This window comes from Belonocnema kinseyi, chromosome 10 (assembly GCF_010883055.1).
Source record: "Belonocnema kinseyi isolate 2016_QV_RU_SX_M_011 chromosome 10, B_treatae_v1, whole genome shotgun sequence".
Lineage (NCBI taxonomy): Eukaryota > Metazoa > Arthropoda > Insecta > Hymenoptera > Cynipidae > Belonocnema > Belonocnema kinseyi.
The window spans coordinates 16557162-16579709 of NC_046666.1; positions in this window are offsets into that span (position 1 = coordinate 16557162).

Genomic DNA, 22548 nt, shown 5'->3' on the forward strand with positions numbered 1-22548 from the left:
ATAGGGAAATATAGATAAGCTGTTCACGGCAATAAAAAAAATGTATAAAAATTAAGCTCGGGTAAGCAAGCTCTATCCGGAATAGGGTGGATTTGATGTTAGCCAACGGCCTAGTTGAGAACCACCAAGGATCGACAATTCGTAATTTTGCACGCGCTTGTGCAACTCTCTCTCTTCCTTCTCCCTAAATTTTTTTCCCTCCTTACTCACCCGACCTCTCCGTCACTCTAATGGGGCGAGTGAAAACATCTCGCCTGTTTCGGTTTTAAATCTTTTTCTTTAAACCCTGATCAGTTTTGTCAAATTTTATTTTGAAATCATAACACATTATTATCAGAAACTTTTGATTGGGCCTTCTACTGAAGTATTGTTTTGGTTAAAAAAAATTAATGGAATAAGCCGATGATTGGTTACTCTTTCTAAATATTTTTACAATTAATCATTACAACTATGTTCCCTCATAAAATAAAATTATCTTTTTATATTCTTTTATTATTTATTTGTTGGTATTAAGCTTGCATTGATAATTTTAGATTAACTCATTGATAATTAAAATAGGAGAATGATAATGGAACTAATAATTTTGTAATTAAATGCACATTAATAGAATCTTTAAAAAATATTATTGGAATAATAATAAAAATCATTGCTACAATAATCATTGTGATTTTCCAAATACTTCTACGTTTAATTATGAATACCAGAGTAATTTCATCAACCATACTTTTGCATTGTTTAATATAATTGTTAAAAAAGAAACCTAATGTTAATAAGAATTTTTATTATTATGTCAATAATAAAATATATTTGAATTCTTTGTATTCCATTTAGTTTGAACTAATTTTAACTGCAATTTTTCAAAACTAATTTTAAGAGTATTGAACTTTAACTAATTTAGGTTTTTTATTATTTAGTTTGTTTTATTCGTTTTTATTCGGACCTAAGGCCGACTATCAAACAATTTTGGTTCTTTTACTTCTAACCCTTACCCCCCCCCCCATATTGAGTATCCTTCAGTTACAAATATCTGCATCTGTGTAATGTTTAACTATTCTGTTAAAAATGTAGTTTGTTTAAACTATTTGCTTCGAAATTCATTTATAGCCCTTGGAAATTTAATTTAGATATTTATTTTTATATGAAAATGTAGCTATTCTATTTTTTGTCAAAAATTGTCCTTTAGAAGTTGATAATATAAATGTTTGGTATCAAATTAATTTGATTGTTTAAAAGCTTATTTATTTTGGTAAGAAATTAATCTAACATTTTCATAGTTCTACAAATTTTGTTTGAAAATTGATATTTTTAAGTAAAATTCGTTCTATTCTAGCTAAAAATGCAAATATCAGGTTAAATTATCATCTGTTCCATGTTTCGTGGAAAATTCATTATTTTTCTTCAAAAAGGCGATCATTAAGTTTAAATTTGTACCACATTATAAAGAAATTAACTTTTTTTTTAAAATAAACTTTTAGGTTGCAAAATCATATTTTTGGATCATTTTGTTGAAAATTCATGCGTTTTCTTAAAAATTGGCTTTTTTAACATTAATCTTCCTGGTGATAAAATCACCCTTTTCGGTGAAAACAGTCGTGTAAATAGTTATTCTTTTTCTCTTAAAAAACAAAACTTTTTGTTGAAAATTCATGAAACAAATGAAACAAATGAAAACAAATGTAAATGCGAAATTGATGAAACCAAAAATTCTGAATTCCAATACAAAAACTGTTTATAACAATTATAATTGTGAACGTTTTATAGAAATTGTGTCGAGTAATCACTTTCAACATTATATCCAATTGCTAAAATTATCATTATTTCTAAAAATTTAAAATTTTTTCAAATTATCTTACCGCTAGGGATATAGTCGTGAGCTTCGAAAAATTCCCTGCTATTTGTATTTGCTCTGGTATGCGACTTCGTTTTTCTTGAAGGAGAACCCAGACTTGATTCTGTAAAAAAAAAGTTTTAATTTAGGAGGCTCTCGTAAGCAGTTTTTGGCAATTAAATGTATTGAAAAGTAGCATGCCACGAGGGCCTACTTGATTCAAAAAATATATATTTAGAGGTGGCTCAAACCCCATGAAGCTTAATACGCATTTCCCATGACGAAAAAATACGTTTTTGTAAATTTTATTCAGAAATCGAGTTGAACCTCAACACTTCTTTTTACAGTGAGCCATAGAATGCGGATAAAGTACTAATTTAATTAAAAATTAACTCAAGACAAAATTTAGGTTTTTTCTGACATTTTTGTCACTTTTACTCAAAGTAAGTAATTATTTAATTTAATATATCAATAACCAATTATGATTTTCTTGCAGTTTTTTTTAATTCCCCTTTTTGTTCAATTTTCAATTTAAGTGAGTTTATAGTTCATTAATGTTAACAAAACTGATTTTTTGAACAATTGGATCTTATTTTCAATAATATTATCTATAAATTATGCTAGAAATTGATGTTTTTATTAAATTTCTAACTTTTTTCTAATTTTCACGTCAAGTGAAAAGTGATTAGCTGAATTAGCTGAAAATAAGAAAATGCTTAACCTCTTAATCACAGCAGATGGAAAATAATTTTTTCACATTTTAAATAAATTTTTTTTTAAAAAAAGGATCTTTCTCTTTTCGCTCTACTGGTAATCGAACCACAGAACTTCTGATATACGGTCTAATAGCTTAATGGAAATGCACCTGCCCGGAAATCAGAAGTTCTGTGGTTCGATTCCCAGTGAAACAAAAAGCGAAAGATCTTTTTTTAAAGATAAAATCTTATTTTAGTTTAAAAAAAAAATATTTTTTAGAAGGTCTGATTAAGAGGGTAAGCATTGCCTTTTATTAACGATTCTTAACCTGATCGATATTGAAGATTTTCTGCCTCCCTGGTTTTGGAGGGTTAAAAATGTATTTTGTTAAAAAAAATTCTAAAAAATAAATTATCAGTATAAAGTAATGTTTCTATGTATAGAAAACAATTACCAATTTAAAGAAACGCAAAAAATCGTATTTAGCGCCACAACTTGCAAACCCCATTTTTTCACTCCTGGCGTTTTTTTTGGAACACTGAAAACTGAATTATGGGGTTGCTTTTGTTAAGCACTATTTTATTCGTATTTTTTGGTTATCTTCGAAGACAATTGGCAGTCCATAGATAATTTTCTTGATAATTTAAATTTGTTGTTAAACATTATTTTTTAGTGTTATTTTATTTATTTTTTTGGCAATTTAACTATTTTGTTGGAAATTTTATCCACTTTTTATACAGAATTAATCTTCGTTAAAAAGGTACAATTAGGTTAAAAAATCAACTCTTTGATATAATTTGAAACTTTTTTCTTGAAAATGTTCCTGAAAATTCTTTTTCTTTCGTAGAAAATTCTTTTTTTTTTAATTGAAAACGTAACTTTTCCATTTATTGCTTGAAATCTAATATATCTTTTGTGTTTAAAATTCCTCCTTATTGGTTAAAATTAACTTTTTTATTTAAAGAAAACCTCTTTTTTTTTGGAAAAAATTAAAAGTACTTGGTTTAAAGTTGAGCTGCTATACAAAAAAAATTTTCTGGTCAGAGGTTCCTTATTTTAGTTAAAAATTCAACTGTTTGTGTAAAAAAAGTTATTTTTGAGAATTCATATTTCAAGTTAAAAATTAAACTGATTTGATAAAATTTTAACTATTTGGCTAAAAATTACATTTTTGGTTGAAAGTTTTTCCTTTGCAAGTTGATAATTTAACTTTTGGATACAATATCAATGAATTTAAATAAAAACAACTCATTTATTTAGGGAAGAAATAAATCTTGTTTGTTGAAAATTCTATGCTTTGGTTAAGGATTCAAATATTTTGTTAAAAATTCTTTTCTTTTATAGAAAATTAATTTTATTTAGCTCAAAATGTATTTATACTATTTTTGCTTGAAATTTGATATTTTAAATTGAAAGCCGTTCTATTCTGATAACAAATTTCTGCTTTGGTTAGATAAAAATATTAGGCATAACTGTCAACTGTGAAAGCCGATCGTTTGACTTAAAGTTGTACTAATTCGTAAAAAAATTGTTAGGCGGAAAAATCATATGTTTGGGTTAAAAATTTAATTTTTTGTGTAGATATTTTTTCTTGTTGGTTTTAAAATATTTTTCATTTTAAAATTAAATCATTTTGTTAAAAATAAATGTATTTCATTCAAACTTCGTTTTTTTATATCATTAATCTTCAGGGTAGAAAAATCATCTTTTTGGTTTAAATTTTTTTTCGGTATTAGTAATTTTTTCTTATCTGAAATTCTAACTCTTTCATGTTTAAAATTAAACTGTTATGTAAAAAATTTACGGATTTTGTTGAAAAGGCATCTTTTTGAGTAGAAAATTAGTTTGGAGTGTTAAAAATTTAACAATTTGAAAGAATGTTTATATATTTCTTTGAAAAGTCGTACTTTGGGTATAAAATTATTCTTGTTGAAAGGTCCACTTTTTGGCTAAGAATTTAAATATTTTGTTCAATTATTTCTTTTTTGTCAAAAACTCATCTATGTTGCTACAAATTCTTTCCCTCAAATTGAAAATTCATCTTTTATAGTAGAAAAGTCGTCCTGCTTTGCTGAATTTTGTCTAAAAAAATTAGTCTTTTCGGCTTCAAAATTGTATTCAAATTGTACGTAACATTTTTTAAACAAAAATTATAATATTTGTCTATTTGCAATCTAGAAGTACCCTTGAATTGATGTAATATGATTTTTATTACATTCTAATCGATTTTGAAGAGTGAACAATTATTTTGTGAAAAATATAGATTTTCTCATAATTTAAGTGAAAGTATAATAAATAAACAAATTAAAATGCAAAAATCTTCGACCAAAGTGCACATTTAAATTACGTGCACTTAAATCAAAAGAAAAGTTTAAATCATGGCAAAATTGAAAGCTGTAGGCTTCTTTGAACGAAAAAATAAATAATTTTTTTTCCACTGTGCCGCGCCTTCTCAAGTAGAAGTGACTTTCATTGGTCAGCCATGTTCTTAAAATATGATGAGTCAGACTTTCGGATAAGAACATTATTTAAAAAATGAAATTTTTAAAAGATATTCATGAATTCAGCCTTTTTTTATACATATGAAGCATGGATAAAGTTCTACTTTTCAGGAACGAAAAGTAATTTTATACGCAAATGATAAAACATTATACGTCTGTACGCACCAAACGATTACAACAAATTTTCAAAAATTTGGAAACCTTTTGGAATATATAACTTTTCGTATATTTTCAACATTTCGAAAATTCCAAAATATCTGCAATTATCAAAACTTAACAAAATTTTGAAAATGTCAAAATGTTCGAAATTTTTTTAATTAAATTTTTTTTTATTATTTCTGAATTATGTCAAATGTTTAAAATGTCTGAAATTATCACAATCTCTCAAATTTGCAATAACTAGCAAAATTATCTCACCATCATCTCCTGAATATTGAAACTCATTATATGAGTTTTCTGCGGTATAACTTGGTCTTGATTCTGTAAAAAAATGAAAATTTAGCAAGCTCTCGCAGACAGAAAAATATATGTATTTGAAATGTAGAATGCCACAAGAGCCTAACCCACATTTTTCCGATTCTATAGGATAAAAAAAGCGTTTACAAAAATCAAAATTTTAATTAAAAAAATAAAAGAGCACTGTTGAGATAACTCAGCGATAAATTGCACTCTTAAAAGTCTGATAAAAAAGTTTTATTGGTTTATTCAGAATATAATTTTTTTTAAACAAACAAAAAATAGAATAATTTCAACTTTTGAATTAAATTTGGAATTCGCTCTGATTATTCTTTAATTTGTTACAAAAAAAGTTTGTTTGAAAATTGACTATTTTCTTGAAAATTCATATTTTATTTGAAAATTAAACTATTCTACTATCCGGTGAAAAATTCATGTTACAAATTTCAACTATTTTGTTGAAAATTCTTGTTTCTTTCGACAAAAAATTATTTTTCTACGATAAAAATGTAACTAATAAAGTTTTGCTTTAAAATTGATATTTTAAATTAAAAGCTGTTCTTTTCTGGTGAAAAATTCAAATATTTTGGTAAAAAGTCATCTGTTTTTTTTTTTTTTTAATTAATCTAATTCGTTGAAAATTCATCCTTTTTTTTAATTCAACTTTTTTTATTTAAAGTTAAAACATTTGTTTTTTAACATAACATTAATTTGTACCTGAATTTTTTTTCTTTGAAAAATCAACTACATGGTTTGAAGATGAACTTCTTTGTGATAAATTTTTTTTTTCTCTTCAGTTATTTGATTCAGTATTATTTGGTTTGAAATCGACTTTTTTGTTAAAAAATTATATTTGTGTGGATATTGATCTGGTTTGACTAAAATTCAAATGTTTTGTTGAAAATTATATTTTTATCAAAAATTGAACTATTTTACTAAAGATATAATTTTTTAGTTAAATCTTCATATTTTTGGTTAAATATTTGATCCTTTTGACAAAATTTTTTTCTATGTTCGGCTGCAAAATAGATTTTTTAAACTGACAATTGAACTATTTTCATTTTTGGTTAAAACTTCATCTTTTTCATTCAAAATCTTAACTTTTTGGCACAAAATTGATCCTTTAGGGTGAAAATTCGCCTTTCAAAAAGAAAATTAATCTGCGAGTCGAAAATTCATGTTTCTGGTTCCAATTATTTTTTGTAAACATGTATTATGTGTTTTTGTATTAATTATAAAAGTAATTGATCAATTGAAAATGATATTTTTTTCATAATTTAAGTATAGGTATAATGAATAAAATGCAAAATTCTCTGACAAAGGGGCACTTTGAAATTAAGCGCACTCAAATAAAAAAGAAATAATGGAAAATCGGGTGAAAATTGAAAGCTGTAGACTTATTTAAAGGAAAAAATGCATTTCTCCCCTTAAATTTCCCAGCTTTTCTAAAATTTCTTAAATATTCAATAGTTTCAAGCTTATCAAAATTTCTAATATTTTTTACTTCGATCATATCATTATTCAAATTGATAATACAATCCAAGTTTCTCAATTTTTCCAAATTTTGTAAATTTTTAAAAATGATAAAATTTTCATAATTTATAAAATTTCTGAAATTTTCAGAATTGATAAATTTACCAAAATTTTAAGAACTTCTTGAAATTTACAAAATGTGTAAAGTATCAAAAAAATTTTAATTGGTAAAATTATGGAAATTTCTAAACTGTTCAAAATGTTTAAAACGGTAAAAATTTTCCGAATTCGTAAAATTTATGAAATTTAATATCGAAAATAATGAATTTTACATGACAAAGTTAAATTTTTCACCAAAATTGAAGGCTTGGACAAAATAGTTAAAATTTCAAAAAATAAATAAATTTTTAGCAAAACAGTTGAATTTCTAATGAAGTTGATGAATTTTTAGCAAACAAAGATATATTTTCAGATGAATTTTTATCAAACGAGTAGATTTTTTAAACTCAAATGTCAAATTTTGTATACAACAGTGAAGTTTCAAATAGGAAAAGATCAATTTTTTAACGAAAAATATAATTTTTAATCAAGAAAAGTAATTTTAAACAAGTTAGTTGAATTCTGGACAGAAAAGTCGAAATTTTAACAAAAAAGAATAATTTTTACCCAAATAGACGACTTTTTAATCAAACGTACGAATTTGCTACCAAAAAGTTAAATTTTGAACGCAGAAGATTTTTTAACTACCTAAAAATATCTAGCAAAAAAACAACACATTTTCAATAAAAACGATAAATTTAACTTTCAGATAAAGGAAAATTGTTAACAAAAAATTAATAAATTATTATTAATTTTAATATTAATATTATTATTCTTCCAGAAAGAGACGAATTTGCATTAAATACATGAATTTTCAACAAAATTATATAATTTTACAGTAGAAAGACAATTATCCACAAGATAGTAAAATTTTTTACCAAATAGTTTATTTTTTTACGAAAATGTTTAATTTCTAAAAAAAATTTAGAATAATAACTTATTTAAATGGTAAAATTTGATATTTTAACCAAAAAATTTAATTCTAAACCAAAAATTTGAGTTTTCACTCAAAAGGACAAATTATTAATCGAATAATTAAATTTTCAATTGAATATATAAAATTTTTAGCAAAAATAGAATACTTTAATTTTTAGTTGCAACCATTTATTTACAGCCAAGCTTGAAAAACATTTTGGTCAAAATAGTCCAATTTTAAACCAGAGAGATAAACATTTAACTAAAAATTAATTTATAACCCATTTCTGGGATTTTTATAAATATATTAGTCTTGACAGTATAGTTTTATTTTTAAATTCTAAATCGAAAATATTATAGTAGCATTTCCAGATAAAAAACTAATTTTTAAATTAAATTCTTACCTGAAAAATATGAGCTTTTAGGTTAGTTGTTAAAACTAAATGAATTTTGAAAAATTATTCAAACTTTGAAATAAATATTTCAATTTGTAGCCAAACATTTTAATTTGCAACAAATCTAGTTGAATTTTCATCCAAAAATATGAATAAAAAGAAATCGATTTTCAATCAAACCTTTGAATTTTCAACTAAAATAAGGAAAATTTAACAACAAATAAATGTTGTCCACAGCAGCTCAATTTTAAACCAAGTGGTAGATTTAGAATAAGCGAATTCTCAAAGAAAATTATAATTTTTTTTTTTAACAGACGCAGATTTTTTTAAAATAAAAATAAACTTCAATTCAACCATTAAGGATATTTTTTCAACAAACAATAATAACTTCGTACCAAAAAAGGATAAACTTTTTCAACAATACATGAGTTTTTAACCAAAGATCATTCTTTTTTAAATATAAAATTTATATTTTTTTTCAGAAAAAATGGAATGGTTACATTTAGAGTGAAAAAAGAAGGAAAAAATAATTTTTATAAGAATAGTTAAATAATTATTTTCCTTACTTCACGAATAGCCTAATATTGTATATTACTGCACTTACCAACAAAATCAAGCAGGAAAAATGCTATTGCCAGAAGATTTCCAGTGGCGATTTTCATTTTCAGCATCAACAAATTTCGTAAAGATGACTGAAAAATTCTTGATAAAATCGTTGATATTTATACTTACCGTTACTGAACCCTACCAGGAAGATCTTCAAGATTATTCAGATTTAGGTTATCTCTGTAGAAGCCATAATGTAAATTTCCAGTCAAAACTAGGTCTTTTGATCTACAAAGGAAGTGTTAAGATTATTTGTCGTGAACTGATGAGTCAACTACCGCGTTCTTCTCAATATTTGTAGAAAGTGAACAATATGAGAAAAATGTTTATTAGATTGTATTATAATCGAATTCAACAAAATTTTATTTTGAAATACATAGAAATTATTGGTCAAATAAATTAAAAGTTCATTGAATCAAAGAAATTCTGGTTGACCAAACAAAAAATTTGAATAGCCCAAACAAATTTCGTTGAATCAATGAAGTATTTAATTTACCAAATGATTTGGTTATAAAATAGTAAAAAATTGGTTAGATCAAAACAGTGTTTAGTTATAAATATAATAACCATATTCTATGGTTAAATAAACCAATTCAGTGTACAGGAGCTTCTCAACAAAGTAAATAAATTTTTCACCGAATTGCTAAATTTTCAACAAAGAAGATTGATTTTCTACGAAAAAATATGAAATTTCAACAAATTAACTTTTTTTTAATAGAATAGTTACGTTTTTAAATGAAAAAAATTAATATTTTAATAAAATCGAATACTTAAGTTATTATTTAAGATAATTAATTTGCAAAACAAATTTTGAATCGTCAGTTGAAGTTTCGACAATAAAGCTGAATTTTGAGTTCTAAAAACATTACACATTAATCCAAAAAAGGAATTTTCAACAGAGAACTTTTAATGAAAACATATCAATTTTGAAGCCAAAATGGAATAGTTCAATTTTATTTTCAAGAAATTAATTTAAATAAAAAATAACATTTTTCTAAAAAACATTTAAATTTTTAAGAAAGAACTATAGGCTTTCGATACAAAATAGTTAAGTTTTCAATGTAAAAAAATTAATCTAAAAAAGAATAGCTGAATTTTTGTTTGAAGAAAATATTTTTAAAAAAATCGTAATATATACATATAAATACAAATAAAATAATAAAAAATGAATATGAATAAATAAGTTTCATATAAAAAGGTAATAATATATGAATTTTCTACTAAACAATTGAAAATTCTACCTAATTTTTTAGAATTTTCAAGAAAAAACTATCGGACTTTCTAATAAAACAGTTAATTTTTCAACCCAAAAATATGATTTTTCAAGAAAAAAAAGAAGTTTTATATAAAGTAGTTTCATTTCAATCCAATTAGAGGATTTTTAAATATGTAGTTCACCTTTCCAGCAAAGAGTCAAATTTTTAACAAAAAGTGTAATAGTTGACATTAAAAAAAAAATATTTTTATTTAAAATTAAAATCAGTCTAATCTAAGAAAAAACATGAATTTGTAACCAAATAAATGAATGATAAAAAATAGTTCAATTTTTAAAACAAAAGATTAATTTTTTACAAAAAAGATGAATTGTCAAAAATTCAAACACATCTTTGACCAAAAAGTTAAATTTTTTAAGAGGATCAACTTTGAAGTAAAAATAAAATAGTTAAATTTTAATTTAAAAAATTTTTTTGTATCAAAAATGAATTTTCTACTTTTTAACTGATTAAATTAATTTTTATACAATGAGTTATACAATTTCGAAGATTTGGAATTGAATTTTTTGCGATTTCCAAAATTTATAATAAAAAATCCATGAAGATAAAAAATATTAATTTGGAAATTATTCAGTTTATGTTAATTAAGTCGTTTTGAGATTTTCGTCAGGAATATTTCGATTTTTGCGATCAAAATTTTAAATGATTCTATTAATGATTCCATCAAAAAATTATAATAATTTTGGATTGTGAGTTTTCAAAAATTCAAAACCTTTAATTTTCACGTTTTCCGTTTCAATTATATACAATTCTGAAAAGTTGAAATAAAAAAATGTTCAATTTCAAAGATTTAAAATTAAAAATCCTTCGTTTTTAAAGATTCGCAATTTTTGAAATTCTTTCAAATAGTTTTATTTTAAATACTTAAAATTTACTGTGAAATTAAACATTTATTTTTTTTAACTGAAAATCGAACTGCGTTATGTTTGGTTGAACAACAATCTTCTTCAGTTGAAAATTCAACGATTTTTTCAAAATTTTCTTAATTTTATTGAAACTTTGCCCTTTGTGGTACAATATTTATCGTTTTAGTGACTAATTCAGCTTTTTAGTATAAAATTCAACTATTAGGTTGAAAATTGCATTTATCGGTTGAAAATTAATGTTCTTTTATTTCATTAAAAACTCATTTTTAAAACTGATCGTTAAACTAATTATTTTTTCCTTAAAACTTTCTTTTCTTGCACACTATAAATATTTTTCGTGAAAGTTCACATATTTAGTTGAAAATGAAACAACTTTTTTAAAAATATAACTCTTTAGTCCAAAATTCAATTTTTTCCTTTTCTGATAGAAAATTAATCTTCTGGGTTGAAAATTAAACTATTTAGTGGATTTTTTTTCCAATTGAAGGTGCATAATTTTATTTGAATGGTTGTTCGATTTGTTAAAAACTCAACAAATTTGATTGGTAATTTGTTTTTTTTTCTTGTTGGAAATTAATTTTTGTGCATTAAAAATCTCACTATTCCATTTTTACTACAAAATATTCTTGGTTTAAAATTGAACTCTTTTGTTAAAAATTGATGTTTCTTGGTTCGCCTTAACAGTTTTTATCAAAAATTAAAATATTTTAGGTGCACATATTAACAATTATGCTTTATGCTAATAATTAATATTTTTTAAAAATATTTATTAGTTTGGTTAAAAATTTAACTAATTTGTTGAAAGTTTCTTTTTTCTTAGTTAAATGTTGACTATAGTTACTGAAACTTCAATAACAAATTTTTCTATTAATATTTCTTACATTTTTGTTAGTTCTACCATGCCCAAAAATGTGGCATGCTTTATCATTGCCCTTCAACCTAAACCTAATTTTTAATTATATGACTATACTCGGCAAAATTCCATTTTTACAGTTTTTTAAATTAGACGTTGCTAACAAAAAATAAATATCATTTTTGTTAATATTTTTCATGATCTCCGAAGCTTTCTAGTGTCGTACACAAGTCTAAAGTAAACAAGAACTCTGTGTGGAAATAAATTTAAAAAATGTACATGAAATCATGCGAGCGAAGACCTATTAAGTGGTAGTGACCTTCTTCTGTCAGGCACGTCCTTGAATATTATATGATGAGTCTAACATGAGGATGCTCTAAGTTTTCGGCGCTAATTTTGTTTTTTTTTTTGTAATGCTAATTATTTCTAATACCTAAAACAATACGGCATACTGACAGCTAAATGTTTAAATAAATTATTTAAACAATTTATTAATCTTTTTAGCAAAATTCTTCTTAGATCAGAAATAAAAAGTCGCGGTTCTTTCAAAACTTTTCTACAGTTTTTCGAATTTTTAATGAGAGTAGAGCAATAATTAGTTTATTCTAAAAACCCCAATTGTTAAAACAGCTTATCATTTTTGCCAGTAATATTCTTTTTAGATAATGTAAAAAATTTATTGTTTCTTCACAAGTTTTTAATTTTTTGTCCAATTTAAAATTAGATTAAGCTTATTAATTAATTGGAGTACAGAAAATTAATTGTTTAAATGACTCCTTATTATTTTTAATAATATAACTATATGTCAGCTTCTCATTAGGCGTGCGTTAATAATTATTTTAATTTATCGAAAATAATTATTCAACAAAAATCATTTTCGAAATAACATTGTACTTTTTAAGTAAATTATTTCTAGTTTTTCCCCGGTGTTTGAAAAAAGATTAACTCCAGAAAAAGATCTATTTTAGACAAACGAGAAAAACAAAGAATGAAATAATTTGAAGTAGGTGAGAGAACAAGGTCATAAATGACTTGTAAAACTCTTTTTTTTACAACAAGAAGTTAATTATAGAGCGTACAAAAAATTTCGAATTTCCCATATTTTGATATCAGCCTCTGTTCATAAAAATATATTCATGAAAAAGAAAGAGATTCTTTAAACTATTTTTTCCTAAAAAATTATTTATTATTTGTTTGTAATTAAAAATGCAAGGCAAAGTTGAACAATTTAGAAAAAAGAAAATCGTTCTAAAAATTATCTAAGAGAAGATAGTTATAAACAATAATAAATTGTTTGAACAAACATGTTGATTAATTTAGGTCAATTATTACCTCACTAAGTAAAAGTGGACAAAAATTTTTAAATTTAAGGAAAAACTTCAACCATTTGTTATTAATATAGATAAAAAAATAGATTACCAATAATTTTTTTAAAAAATTTTATTAATAAAAGTTAAAAAATATTTTTATGCAGTAAACAAGTTATTAATTATTATTTAGAATAGCTTGTGAAACGTGCAAGCTTCGTCCTAGAAATTAATTATGTAACTTAATATTGATAATTTTAATTTGGGTGCAAAAGTTACTTGCTTTAATAATCATTATAATCATAATAACAACCAATTTCTGTTAAATACTGAGGTTTTAATACAATATTATCGATTGTTCAAATGCGATGGCAGTGAGTCACTGTCAGTTGATTTCAAAATAATTTTAAAAATAATAATTTTTTTATAAGATAAGATAATAGAACAAGAAACTTTATTCGTAAAAGTGTTAATAATAATAATAATGGTTGGTTTTTGTCAAAGAGTTCCAACGATTGTTGAAATTTATTTATTTGAAGTTAATTATGTTGAAAAAATAAAAATAAAATAAATTTATTTTCTCACATATAACTTGAACGCATAATTTTTTATAAAATTTATTTTACATTGTTGTCATTGATTCTATATCTTTTCAAATGAATCTGGATATTTTATAATGAACAATAGTTTTTAAAAGTAAAAAAATATTATGCTAAAAAACCTTTCTAAATAGTTTTTTACTTGATTCAAAATCTATGTAAATGAATCTAGATATTTTATAACGAATAATATTTCTCAAAAGTAAAAAATTATGGTAATTTTCATTTTTTTGTTGAAATAAAAAAGTATCAAAAACCTTTTTTAAAAAATCAGATGTCAACGACGTATATAGAATTTTATTTATTCTCATTTTTGAAAAATTAAGCTTGATAAAAATAATTGTGGTTTGAAAATCAATTTGTACACAGACACTTTTATTTGCGCTGACGAAAAATAAATAAATCAATAAACATTTTTTTGTGAGTAAATAGTTCAATTTTTAGCAAGGAAAGATCAATTAAAAAAATTTTAATTCTCAAGTTTGAAATTGAACAAGTAGTTTTCAGTTTAAAAAAGAAACAATTTGGTATGAAGCAATTATTTGTTATAAAAAAGACAGTTTATGCAAACTGTGTTGAACTTTCTACCAAAATTTTTTTTTATTAATAATTACGTATCTCTCAGGTTTGCCAGAAAGAATATCTGTTAATGGTAGCATTTCTAAAAATTGTTTCTCTGGACCAATCAATGACATCACAATTACATAAGGTAAGATAATGGGTAAATAAGGAATGTTTTCAGGAATTTCACCACTGACAGTAGGTTCTTGAGATTCAAATTTTAAAAAATTGATTTTTATATTTTAAATTAAGGAAATATGATGTTTGTTTAACATGTGTAAACTCAATTTTTTTATTCATCATAATATTTTGTAAAATTAAAACAAAATCTAAGCTTTCTCTTAAAAAGTGATTCAAGGCCAATTTGCATATATAGTTTAAGCAGATTACCTGGTTAATGAACATTTTATTTTATCTTGTGTCGCTTTTCCAAGAATTAAAATTTTTAAGTTTTTATGTGAATTTTTCCAATTAAAACCAAAACGACGTCCTCTCTCAAGAAATGATTAGCAACAAATTTTTTATTCTTTCATCGATGAACAACTTCTATTCATGTTTCGTAATCTTTTTCAATTTTTCCTTAGAATTTATAACGAAAAATAACTAAAAATTCTTCCATTAATCTTAAGAATATTTTTTTAATATGTTGACACCCTGCCAGCAAAATTAAACTCAGTCTTTGAAAATAAGAACTAAAACGTCTTAAATTTTCTGAGAAATCTTGAAAATATATAATATCCTTAAATATTTCATAATTACTAAAGAGTTTTCTATTTTTTTCGAATTCTTAAACATAAGTTTGTGCCCATAATTTTATTTATCTTATCTTTTTGAAAATTTAAGACAGTTCACAAATTATAGAGTGGTTGCGAAATATTTTAAAGCGAATTATTTCCCATTATTGAAAATCATTTTCAATTTACATTTTCTTCTATTAATAATGTTTAGAAGCTCTAGGAAATAAATTTAATGACAGTCCAAGTTATTGCAAAAGAACTAATTAATAATGATAATACGAAGAACATTGATAAAAAATAATAAAAATCGTAGGGTTTCAAAAATTTGAAAATAATTGATAATATTTTGGTTGAAGTAGTGGTTTTAATAAATTTCTTCGAATTTGAAAATGTTGAATGGATTACTAGGGATCTATAAGATTTTATGGTTGTGAAAAAGTTTCTAAGTGATTTCAGCAGAGGAATTTTTGTAATTTTAACGGCTTTATACCCTTTCAGTAAGGTATTTTAGTCAATTTTTTCAAGACTTCAAAGGCTTTCATAAGAATTTACATATTTAAAGAAATTATAAGAAATATCATAAGATTTCATAAAATTTCGCGGGATTGTAGCAGGTTTGATCATATTTCAATATATTTTAAATAATTTATGCACAAAAACTAAATAATTTAAAGAATTTCAAAGATTACAAAATATTAAGGTATGTTTTCAATAGATTTTTGAGAATTTTTAGGAATTTTGAGGAATTTTATAAGATTCTAAAGATTTTAGAATATTTCCAAAGAATTTTTCAGAGGTTTAGGAAATTTGAAAATGTTTGGAGGTCTACAACAATTCTACAAAACTTTACCATACAAGCGTAAGGTAAAATTGCAAACATGGAATTGGAATGTATTCCTGGAATTGGAGGAATTCTCGAAATTTATGGCATTCACGTAATTCACGGAATTATGGAAGTCACAGGAATTCTCGGAATACATGAAATTTCAAGAGATTCTCGAAATTAATGGAATTCAAGGAATTTTCGAAATTCATGGAATTGAAGGAATTTATGGAATTAAAGGAATTCATGGAATTAAAGGAATTAAAGGAATTCGCGAAATTTATGGCATTCATGAAATTCACGTAATTAATTGAGTTTCAGGAATTTTAAAAATTCATGGGATTCCAGAAATTCATGGAATACAAGGAATTCCCGAAATTCATAGAATTCAAGGGATTCGCTAAATTCATAGAATTGAAGGAACTCACAGAATTTATAGAATACAGGGAATTATAGAAATTCAACGAATACACAGAAGTCATGAAATTTCAAGGAAATCACTCAAATCGCGGAATGCACTGGATTTGCGGAATTAATAGAATTTATGGAATTCACGAAATTCCCGACATTCATGGAATTTATGGAATCCACGAAATTCACGAAGCACAACTAATTTATTAAATTCATGCAAAACCCAAAATTCACGGAATCAATGCAATTCGCGGAATTCACGGAATTCAAGGAATTAACATAATTTGCAGCATTCATGGAATTCCATACATTCCATGATTCTCATGATTTCGTTGGATTTCATTAACTCACTGAACTTCATAAATTCCTTGAATTTTATGAATGCCAGGAATTTCCTTGAAATTAATGAAATCTGTGATTTCCATTAATACCGTGTATTTCATGAATTCCGTGAATTCCATGAATTCTTGAATACCATGAAACTCCTTAAGTCCGCCAATACTGTCAGTTTCTTGAATTTCACGAATTCCTTAAGTTTTGTGAATTTTTTGGATTCCTTAATTTCCTTGAATTCCGTGAATTTCTGGATTTCCGCAAATTCTTCGGATTCCGTGAATTCTTTGGATTAGGTGAATTCTGTAAAGTGATGAATTTCGTGAACTCCTTGATTTTTGTGAAATCTTTGAATTCCGTGCATTCCGTTATTTGCGTTAACAATTATATTTCCAGTTGAAAATTTATCTTTTTTAGATAAAAATCTTTGTATTCTGTTAAAAATTCGTGTTTTTTTTCAAGATTAAATTTTTTAAACTATTTAAAATTCCACTTCCTTGTATAAGAATTGGTACCTCCTGCTTAAAAATGCAATGATATGATAGAAAATAAAACTACGTAGCTTCAAATTAACTTTTTGTTCAAAATTAAATTGTTTGTAAAAAAACACATACTTTTTTGTTTCAAAAGCCAGATATTCGTAGATAACATCTCTTTCATTGAAAATTAACTATTTTGGTGGTAAATGTAATTTTTTGGTTAAAATATAAACCATTTATTCAAAAAATTAATAGAATGTTAAAAATTCGTCTTCGTGTTTTAATTTACCTATCAGATAATCCGTTGTTTGTCGAAAATTAATTTTTGAATCTAGCAATGTAACTCTTCCACCTTTTTATTAAAACTGATCATTTTTGTTTAAAAACTTTTTTTTTAGTCTAAAACTCATCTCTCTTGTTAGAAGATTCATCTATTTTCGTAGAAAATTTAACTGTTTGTTTAAAAATTGATTTTCATAGTTACAAATTTAATTATTCACTTAAAAATGATCTAAATTGTATTGAATAAACTTTTTTATTAGGAATTCATAGTGTAGGGTAGAGAATTAATTTATTTTGTGGAGAACTTACCTTTTTCGGTTTAAAATTCTGTTTAGTTGAAGATTCATCATATTAGTTGAAAAGTCATTCCTCTGGTTGAAAATTCAACTATTCATTTGAAAATTATTCTGATAAGTTTGATAATTAATTTTTTGATTTAAAAATGTAACTATTCAATTTCGGGTTAATAATTATTTTTCTACAGTTGAAGATTATATTCACTGTTTGAAAATCCATGTATTCTGTCGAAAAGTAATCTTTTTCGGTAGAAAATAAATCTTCTTCTTCAAGAATTGATCCTTTCTGGGGCAATTTTTCTGGCTGAAAATTTGCTATTTTTAAAAAATAATTTTTAAACTGAAAATGTAATTATTTGATTTTCAATTTAAAACTTATACTTTATAAGTTGAAAATGTAAATAAATAAAGAAACGATTTAGTAGAAAATTAATATTTTAAATATAAATTCCTGTAGCGTCTGGTAAAAAATTATTTTTTTTTTGTAGAAATTCGATGTTTTTTGTTACAAAGTCAACAATTCATTTAAAGTATTCTTATTTGTATTTTTTAAATGTTCTGGAAATTTAAACAAATATCAAATTGTACTTTGAAACGAAGGAGACAAATTTTTAACAAGATAGTTGAGCTTTTAATCAAACAGTAAACTCTTCAAACCAAGAAGAGAAACTTCTTAGAGGACAGTAGAATTTTCAACACAACAGTTTAATTTTGTACACAAAAATTACCTGATCAAATAGTTAAATTTTTTAAAAAATGATGAAAATTAGAATAAGATAAAATGAAAATCACTATTGGTTTTGGTTTTGAAGATGACGATATTAATTTATTCAAAATTTAAAAACATCAATTGAGTTTATAATAATAAAGAAAAAAATTTATTAATTTTCAGTTTTTATTTAGGATTATTGCTTATAATTTTTCTTATTTATATTGTTTTTCATTAAATCTAGTAATTCTGTGATGGACATCCAAGCCGACGTGATATACTATATCGCACAGGATAAAATAATTTTTAGTTTTTATTTAGGAATATGACATTCATTTTTTAAATTCATATTGATAGATGAGATTAGGTTTATTCTTCTATTTTTTCGACATAAAACTCTTGAAAAACTATTCCTAAAGTACTCAATCATGTGGGGTTATCATATTCTAAAATTATCCTCCGCCTGAAGTGGGATTTTTATTTTAAGCGTTCGCAATCGTCTGGAAGTTTAGTCAGAGAAGTGGAAAACTGCAGAAAATCAAAACACTGAAATTTAGCCGATCACCGAAAGTACACTGAAATTTGTATATTGCTCTTTGGAATTCAATAAAATAAGTGTTTTGTAATCGAACAAATCTAAATAAAAAATAAATAGGTTTTTAATGTTTTCAAGGTTTCTAATCTTCAACTTTTTTTGGAAGCCCATTAAAATCCTTGAGGATATTAAATGGATTAGAAATAATGTTTACAATGATTACAAAAAGATTTTAAGTGTTTAGAAGGATTTTGGAAAAATTTTTTATATTTGAGAAGGTGTTCATAACTTTCAGAATATTCAACAAGGTTTCCAAATATTTTATAAAGAATTTAAGGATTTTAAAAGTTTAAAAAAAGCTGACAAAGATTTTAGAATCATTTTTAAAAATTTCAAACACTTTGAAAATTACGCAAAAATTAAAAATAATTTAAAAGCGTATGCACATCACATGTGCAAAGATTTTGAACGACGCAGATCAAGCGATTGCCTCAAAAATACAGAGGAGTATTTGGTGGTGCTTTAAATCCGCTCCTCTGGTTTAAATGATAAATTTCTTCAGCTGGCACCTGGCTTAATTTCTTTTGTTTTTGATAGGCCTTGTTCGGATCTATTCCTCTAGGTGTAACAGGTCCTTCTTTAGGAAAAACTTTGGCGACTTGTTCATATGGTGCATTTTGAGCAAATTCACGTGGCCTAGCTTCTGTGAAAATTTAAATTATTTATTGATAAAACAAATATAACCATATCATTATTACTACACATATTTTCGCAAAAAACATTTTAAAGAGAAATAAAAAGATAAAACAAATATTGCCCAAAATTTAATTTGAAAAGTCTATAAATTTTTGCAAATTTATAAATATTTTTGGTTATTTATTGCAATTTAAAGGTAAATATGGTCGATAGGGTGGTCCAAAATTGCACGGAAAATTTTTTTTGCATGCTTGAGGGCAACGACCCCTCCCCCATTTTATTCCATATCTGAAAAAAGAAATTCCCTGATTTTATTTTTTTTTATTTTTTTATTTTAACAAGTGTTGGTTTTGACTTGAAGTTTCCCATGTAAAATGCATGGGGAAAAATCACTTTTTTGAGTTTTTAGAATAATTTTTTAGGGCTAAAAAAATGTGAAGGGAAAATATGGGAGCCCGTAGAGAATTATTCAACGAAGAATTTCATTTATCAGACATATGGGTTTGACACCCCTAAGACACTCCCACGAGTACCTGAAAAGTACCCTTAAAACCAAAAATGTCAATTTGTCATGAAATCGACCCTTCGAACACTTTCTTCTCGTATTTTTTACTTATAATTATTAATATTGGTCTAGTGGATATATTTGTTATAATTGTTTAATTGATTTTCAATTGTTTAACCAAATGGAATTTATTTAAATAATTGTTTTTCTCCAAAATTCGTTTTCCCCCCTAAAAATTATCACCATTAGTCCAGTGGAATGTTTATTAACAATTTATTGATTAATGTTTCTTTATTTAAACAAATGGAATTTGTGTGAAGAATTTAATTCGAAAATTCGTTTTTTTATTTAAAATTTTTAATATTTCTTCAGTGAAATATTTATCATCATTCTTTGATTAATTTTATTTTCTAAAAATTTATAATAAAAATTATAACTTAAATATTACGAATAATTAAAATATTATTAAATTAATTATTAATTAGTTATTAATTATTACTGCTAAATAATCCACTAGACCAACAATAATAATTCCTATTTTTAAAAAATCAAAACGAAATTATTTGAACAAATTACTTTTGTTTAAATAATTTAAAATAAATGACCTAATGTTAATAAATATTCCACTAGGCCAAAAGTGTTCATTTTAAGGAAAACAAAAAACTTTTAGAAAAAATATTTAAACAATCGTATTTTCAGCTGAGAACAAATTTTTCGACAAAAATTACAATATTTTTTGTTACCAAAAAATGTCGCATTTTTATATTAAATTATCACGATAAATAATAACAATTGTTTCTTTTCAATTTTATTTAAAAATGGTGACTGCAAATTTCTCTGACCATAATTGAAGACAGTTTTAGTGTAAAAGAAAATATTTTCCAGGGCAAAGTGCCGAAGCTTTGAATTTATTTATTCAATTTGTTTAAAAGATTAAGAATTGTTTCCACGAATTTCAGATTTTCTGGCAGAAATTTTGTGAAGTAATGATAATTGTTAAAGATTAATGGAAATTGTTATCAACAATCGTTTTCACGATAATTTAAAGTATTCTTAGACAAGATAAAATTGTTTTAAATAAAAAATACAGTATTTCTTTTATTACATTAACCATCGTGATATTCGAATTTGAATAATAACAATAAATATCAACAATAAATAATGGCAATAAACAATAACAAAAAACAATCAAATTTATTTATTGTGAATTTCATACACAAATTTGAACCAGTTTTAGTGCAAAAAATTCTTTTCAAGGCCAAAGTTTGATATTAATTTGTTTAATTTTTTTTTTAAATAAACAATTTTTGTATTTTGAAAAATATGGATAAGAATATATTATTCGGAGAATATTCGCATGAGCTTAGATGATAATGGAAAATCCAAAATTGAAAAAGCTACAAATTCAAAATTTTTGCACTAAAAATGTTTATAACAATTATAATCCTAATGCTTAATAGAAACTGTTACTAATAATAACTCTTAAAATAATCTAAAGAACTCTTAGCTAAAAAAAATTGTTTTCAACCAAAATTACAATAGTTGGTTATTTGTTAAGTTAATCTGCTTATACTTATCAACGAAATACAAAAATCAAACTATTTTGATTCTAGAAGTACCCATCCATCGACTGAAGATGATTTTTATTACGTGAGAATCGTTGTTGAAAGTAAGATCATATTTTCAGTTCATTGATAAAATTTTCTAAACTTTCCAACATTTTTTAAACTTTCTAAAATCTTTTACAGTTTTAAACGTATAAAAACTTATAATATCCTTGACTTCTATTACATGTTTAAAATTCCCAAACTTAGTCAGAATTTCTAAACTGTCCAAAAAAATTATTTTATTAAAATTTCTAAACTTTCTAAAATGTTCAACATGTCCAAAATTTTGTTTGAAAAGATCTAAATTTTGGAGATCTTAGTGACAAAAGTAAAACTAATTAAAAAATTTTCACCTCGTCAAATCGCTTAAATTATCTTGCAATTAAAGACTCTAATAGTTTTTTGTCGACAAAGGAAATATTTTTCTGTCAAAACAGAGGTAACGCCACTATTCTGCAAGTGCACCACCATATTTAACTTGATGAAGTTATTCACATTTGTGCAATTATCCAAGATTATAAATTTTTCCAAATTTTGGAAATGATCAAAATTTATAAAATTTTTAATCCAACAGGATGAATTTTTAACAACGTAGTTGAATTTTTGACCAAAAATAAAGACTTTAACAAAATAGTTCAAAAATAATTAGATCTTTAACAAAACAGTTGAATTTCTAATAAAATTATTGAATTTTCAGGATTCAAAG